We start from the raw sequence: 5,604 nt of genomic DNA on the forward strand, positions 1-5,604 counted from the left end.
CGGACCTCTGACAAACTTTATGTCCTTATGTTTTCAAAAGTATCTAGTACTGGAGCCAGTCTGTGTTCTCCAGAAAACCTTGATGCCAAGAAGCCACTTTCATTCTCTTGATTTGTGCAACATTATCCCAGTTGTACCAGCACAGGTGCAGATCCTTGTGCAATAATGACAATTTGCAAAAGTTACTTTCTGTGGAAGCTCTAGGAATAATCAACAGATCTTAGTAACCCCAGGCCACAGGCAGGAGGAGGAAGGAACAACACACTGCTATAGAATCACAAAATGCTTTGGGTTGGAAGGGATTTAAAAAATATATATAATTTGTCTTGATTTGTTCTCATTTAGTGCATGTCCCAGAAGGATATCCTTGAGCTTTTTCCAGTCATCTTGCCTCTGACTGCTACTCCAAAAGCAACAAATGTCTAGTAAGCATCCAAGTGCCCTGCAAACCAATGAACCTTATTTTCAACTTGAATCTGGAGCAACTGTAGTGAATAAATCAGTTTTTCTGCATTTGATCTGGTATGTGGTAGGTGACTGCTTTGTCCAGTGCTTCTAGTATGATGCCTTAAAAACTTGAAACCTGGGAAGAGCTGCAATATCTTGCCAGAAATTCAGATGACCATGAGGAGCCTTTGTTCAGCACTTAGCCATTTATGTACATAGATAGCATTGATCATCTGGTGTACACAGAAAACCATGTGAAGCTTCAGAGGAGAGCTGTAGATATGTTCCTTGTTCTTCAGAGGTCACTTGGCAACACTGCATGGAAGTTGGGATTATGTGACCATCCCAAGGCTTTGACACATCAGTTCATTTAAATCCAGTTTTAATTTCCTATTTATTATCACATAGCTTATTGGTTTGTTAGAGACACAAATTTGTAATGCCTGGAAGGAAAAGCTGCAGTGTCAACTCACCTTTAACTTTAGACTTTGGAGAAACCTCACAGAAAGCAATCAGAGATCTCCAGGTTTAGAAGCCCTGCTGTTTGTTTGTCTACTTGCTGTGCATGTGTGTCTGTGTTTAGAGACGTGTTTTTTTTGTTTGTTTCTTTGTTTGTTTGTTTTCCCAAAAGCTTGGAAGTGGCTGAGAATTATAAGAATCTACTGAAATGTGTATTTGAAAATCTCATCCATTCTCAGAGCAACAGTAAACTATACCGATTTTGTAAGAACAGACAAATTTTGAAGGTATGAGCCTTTGATGCTCAGCCCCAAAGCACTGCCATGTGGCCAGGCATTCTCATCCACAGGCTGGGATTTCTCAAGAGGTGCCAGCCCAGCTGTTTGTACAATTACAGACTTCTAAAAAGCTACCTCATTTTTCCCCCAATTTCAATGTGTTTTCGTTTAACAAATAAAGTAGCTGGAAAATTACCCAGAAATATCTGACCTTTGGAAAGACCTCTAAGGCACAGTGCAATTACCTGATGTTCACTGAACTGGTTCACGTGGTTCCCACTCGGAGTGATTTTCTAGGTTCACCCAACTGTGAAGAGGGGTCTGGTTATATGGAGGAGGGCAAAGGAGAGAATAAACTTCATGAAGGAGCAAGAAATCCGTCAGGGAATTTTACAACTTAAGTTTGCTTCAAGGGAAAGAAAGGGCAAGTAAAGGTACTCACTCAAGTCAAAGAAGCCTTTTGGATTTGAACTTCAAAAAGAAGTAACAGAGGAAAGATCTGAGGTATCAGTAGCTTTTAGTATAAACTGTTTCATTGCATTAGGCAGGCATTGCAGACTACATCAAACTTAGCTTTTTTAGCCACATGACCAATTCTGTTTTTTTTCCTTTTTTTTTTCTTTTTTCCCCAAGTATGATAAAAATCTAACAAAAATAACATTTTTCACTTTCAGCTTTTCCTTCCTTCTGTCTTTGCTTTCACCACACATGGGAGATAACTTGACTATCCCATCACCTGTGTTCACTCCAGGGGCTTGCCATGGTGTTTCTGCAGCCCTTTCTATTGCATGTTCCTTGACACTGGAACAAAGTATGTGAGTTATCTGGCGCTGCAATCTCTATTGGGCTTTAGGGAAAATACCTTTCTAAGGAAATAAATTCCATGGTTGGCACAAGTGTGCCTCTACTATGCATTCTTTTTTTTTTTTTTTCATCAGTGGAAGGTGTAAGCAGGTGTACATAAAAGTATGACTTTGATAGCTTCGTATTGTCAGGGACACAAAGTGGTGTTTTTGCCTGCTGTCCCCTCTGCTCTGAACTGCCAGCAGCACTAGAGGGGAATGCAGGGAGACGGACCTTCGTACTTCGTGAGAACTGTAATATCTGAAAACCTGAAGACTCCTTAAAACTAGGGAGATGGATTTCTGTCTTTGATGAGAGAGAGCACAGTATGCAAAAGGACGTACATTTGCACAAAAGAAAATTATTTTGAATACGTTTGGAATAGAAGGACTTCCACAAATAAAAGCAAGTAGTCAGTGCCCCTTCTGCCTTTGTTATTGAGCAAAAGGAACAAATTCTCCGAGACTGGCTAGAAAGAGAAGAACATCATCATGGAACTGTAGCAATGAAGCAGTTTCTAAATATTTGGTGTAATATCTTTCCAATAAAAGACATTTCAGAATTTACATTTGAGATAGTAGCTTCTATGTGTAAACTCTAAATCTACACAGAGACAAATCAAAAATTTTGATTACTCCAGTCTTTTAATCTTACTGTATAAAACAGCAGTAACCTCCTGAGTCCATGGAGAATCATAGTCTGTTCTGCCTGAGAAGTCCTTTGATGACAGAAAGCTTCACGGGGTACAAGGTTTGATTGTGTCCACTGTGGTCTACGGCATGCATCTGGTTTATGACTGAAGTCCTCTTCTCTAGGGACTTTAACCACGATTTCCTAATGGTGAGTGCTCCCATACTCCAAGGCATGGCATCAACACCTGGATTTGCAGACAGGTGCCTAAAACTGAAGTCAAACACTAAGGTGCCTGTGAGCCTTGTAGCTGCCAGCGCAGCTGTGGGGCGCATACCACGGAGCCCAGCCTCAGCCCCACTGGGACCTACAACCTTGGCCTCCTGAGGAAGCTGTCCTGGTCCTTGCAGGTGCAGGATGTGCTTTCAGCTGCCATCCCAGCAGTCACGGCAGTTGTCTGTGGCACAGGAAACCCCAGGACCACATTTCTGCTCTGCCTGGGGGTGCGAGGGCTTCAGGCAGGGCTGGCCTGCCAGTCCCTCAGCAGGAGGGTAGTGCTGCGCCTGCTGGCTCCACTTTGCACGATACCGAGCCTTGCATGGGGCCAGATGCTAGAACCCAGCTCTGCAGTGAGGCTGTTGGTGGATTTGGTTGTGAAGCCAGTACTGGTGTTGCTCCAAGCACGGCTGTGGCACCCAGCATGAGGTGGAGTAACTTCCACCAGAGGCTGCATGCTTTACCTCAGGATCCAGGCACTACCCAAGTGAACAGGATGGGGCTGAGTCCTTATCTAACCTCAGTTAGATCCCTGCTCCTGGTGGGAGCCCTGCCTAAGCAGTGGGTTACTCAGTGACGGAGGCTCTGTGCAGGCTGGGGCACCCACCTCCAGGAGGCAGCTTGTGACTAGGAATGGTGCCTCCACAGGAAGAGGGACAGTGGTAGGCAGGCAGTGACCTGGCTCACCAGTGAGCAGTGGGTCCCAAAGCATGGACTGATTGCACTTTTCTTGTTGACATGTCATGGGACTGTTCCCCTTACTGATATGTGGGATCAACATGCAGAGTTTAAATTTGGATCCTAAGTGTTAGCATCAAGTTTCCACAGACTTTTGTGTCTTTGGATCTGCTGTTTTTCCACACAAGCTCATGAAGTGGGAATAAAACTGTCCTTTGGGACAAAAGCAGAACATCTTAAAAATAGGTGCTCACATAAACTCTGAATCACAGAACTGTAGGGGTTTGAAGGGACCTTGAAAGATTATCGGGTCCAACCCGATGAAGGCTGAGGTGCGCTGAAAGCAGTAATCTTTCATCAGTGTTTGTTTTCAAGCTCAGGAACAACTCTGAGTGAGACTCACCTCAGTTCGGGGATACAGAAAGGAAAATAATATGTTAGAAGTAAAAGAGAACCCTGCATAAGAAGATTTTTCAGAAAGCCATTTTTTACCCTAGGCAAGACTTTCAGATCAAAGTGAATGGTTATTCAGGAAAAGAGTGAAGCACATGGCTAGAACACCAGCTCCCAGACTTTCTCTGGCAGCAGCCACAGTGGAAGACTAGTTTAGTCTAAGCTCATAGCAGCATCAATAGGGAAGAGGTGGAATTCATCAGGCCAGTGCCTCCTGTTTTTGGAGGCTGAGCAATGCGCACAGGTCCATGCTCCTGAATTCACGCCCGTTCTGGCATTTTGTCTGCCTGATACTTAAGCCTATGCACTTATCTTGGTCTATGCAAAGTTCACCAAGGTCTGCCAAGCCTACAACAGTTACTTACGGGCCACAGATGGATGCCTCAACTTACTGGAGAGATTCATGTAAGTTTTCTGTCTTCCTGTAATGCATACTGCTTGTTAACAGCTGATCCTGAAAAGGAGCTGACATAAGGGCATCAAGGAGTATGGTTTTACAGACATGCACTCCCTGCATTTCTGACTAAAAGAATGTGTGCTGAGTAGTTAAACTACGACAGAGAAACTGAAATATTTGAGAGGCTTATACAGGATCCTGCTTTTAACTATCTGTAGCCCTCTTTGGAGAAGGGTTGTAGTTAGTACATGATTTTAGCTTGAATTTGCACTTCTTCAGTCTGGAAGGAAGAATGGAAGAAATGTTCTGGGCATGAATTCCATGTACATCTCACACCATCTGCTAATAGCATGTGTGAGCCACTCTGCTGCCAGAAACAGAGGAACAAAGGCAACATCATTATGGAGAAAATTGCACTGCTCCAAAAATGAGACTCGTGCTACAGATAACTTGATAGTTCCCTGCCTGTTGGGGCCAAGGTTGGGGCCAGGTCCTGTTTGCCTGACACTTGCATAAAGCCAGGATAATGTCACTGAAACCAGTGAGGGACCTTACAGAGGCAAAGCTGTTCCTGCTGAGCCTAATGAGCAAGTACATGTAAGTTTTATAATCAGTTTAGTATGATGTCCTTGTTGGAATCCCAGAAATGAAATCTGTATGTGTGTCGAGGTGTGTGTGTGTGTGGGGGGGGGATAAGCCTTAATTGTATGATACCCGTCAGTCTTTAACACTGCAACAAGGGTGATGGGACCGAGACACCCTGTTCTCAAAGTGTAAGCCCCTGGCAGGCGGTGTGTGGCTGGCTCCCTCCTGCTGCTCAGGAGCAGGGAGACAGGTGAAATCCCCAGGGCGTGAGCATGAAAACCAAGACTTACAAATGTGACTTTTGAGCTGTAACCCAATCTCTCTCCTTTCCATGTGGCTGGCATGGTAAAGTCAAAAAAAAAAAAAAAAAAAAAAAAGAAATTTTGCTCAGAACAGCACTTCAAGGCCCTCTGTTGTGTGCTGGGTAACAAATGGGACTGGTTATGAGGAAGAAAATAATGAAACATAAACTTGTAAGTCAGGCTAAACAAGTAAGTAACGTGGAAAAAATATATACAAATGACTGTAGATTTTTTTTTCTTCCTTTCTTTGCTACAG

The 5,604-nt window shown here is 43.7% G+C and overlaps 1 long non-coding RNA gene across 12 annotated transcripts in view; it reads left to right on the plus strand.

Moving 5' to 3' along the window:
* The window catches only part of LOC101798394 (uncharacterized), a 95,600-nt gene that overhangs the window by 60,012 nt on the left and 29,984 nt on the right, over positions 1-5,604 (plus strand). For 10 of the 12 annotated variants that reach the window (XR_011811522.1, XR_011811520.1, XR_011811519.1 and 7 more), the window contains one exon: positions 346-2,593. This is a non-coding gene — a long non-coding RNA (uncharacterized lncRNA). Of the gene's footprint in view, positions 1-345; positions 2,594-5,604 lie in introns of those variants that run through there. The other 2 variants (XR_011811524.1, XR_011811523.1) reach the window with 2 other exon arrangements.

This window comes from Anas platyrhynchos, chromosome 9, assembly GCF_047663525.1.
Source record: "Anas platyrhynchos isolate ZD024472 breed Pekin duck chromosome 9, IASCAAS_PekinDuck_T2T, whole genome shotgun sequence".
Lineage (NCBI taxonomy): Eukaryota > Metazoa > Chordata > Aves > Anseriformes > Anatidae > Anas > Anas platyrhynchos.